Consider the following 668-nt stretch of genomic DNA (forward strand, 5'->3'; position numbering starts at 1 on the left):
AAAAAAAAAAAAAAAAAAAAAGTAGATTAGCCAACGGTGAAATCTCTACAGTCCCGGCAAGATTTCTCCTCCCTTGAATTTTGCTGAAGCAAGGTTTTCATCAATTATTCCATGAAAATATAAAAGTGCTATGGGTATATAATTCTTTCTCTTAAAGGAGAGGGTTCCTTTTAGATTTAATTTTAAAACTTATATATCTAAAAATACACAAGCCATACATGAATGCTTCATCATAAAAATGTGCAAACATCCACGTAAGTCTAAAGAATTTTAAAGACCGATTTAGTCTACTCCTTTCCTTCCACATTGGTGATTGCTTGCACCTTTCCAGAGTATTTTAAATTCACTCGTATTGTTTTACACAGTCTTCAGCTTCCCCGTGTTGAACCTGTGCTTCTCTGTTGCTGCTCCTGCTGGCCAGAGACCAAGTCCGAATGCCCTGCTCAACGTGAGGTTCTCTGAGCTGCTTGTGCTGCCCAAGCTGCCGGAGACAGAGGCTCAGCCAGCAAGACGCGTGCTTCTGGAACTCTGGGCGTCAAGGGAGTGAAGCAGGAGGCCCGGAACTCTGAGGGTCAGGGTGTCAGCAGCAGCAGCAGCCGCAGAGGTGATGACAACAGTGGCAGCTGTGACGACACCAGCCAGGCTCTCCCTGCCCGAGTGCTGTGGCC

The 668-nt window shown here is 45.2% G+C and overlaps 1 long non-coding RNA gene across 1 annotated transcript in view; it reads right to left on the bottom strand.

Moving 5' to 3' along the window:
• Positions 1 to 433, bottom strand: part of LOC104853920 — a 3586-nt gene extending 3153 nt beyond the window's left edge. The window contains exon 1 of the long non-coding RNA XR_777922.1: positions 389 to 433. This is a non-coding gene — a long non-coding RNA (uncharacterized LOC104853920). The remainder of the gene's footprint in view (positions 1 to 388) is intronic.
• Positions 434 to 668: the final 235 nt, after the last annotated feature.

The sequence above is a fragment of the Fukomys damarensis genome, unplaced genomic scaffold, assembly GCF_012274545.1.
Source record: "Fukomys damarensis isolate Sample0158 unplaced genomic scaffold, DMR_v1.0_HiC HiC_scaffold_5, whole genome shotgun sequence".
Classification (NCBI taxonomy): domain Eukaryota; kingdom Metazoa; phylum Chordata; class Mammalia; order Rodentia; family Bathyergidae; genus Fukomys; species Fukomys damarensis.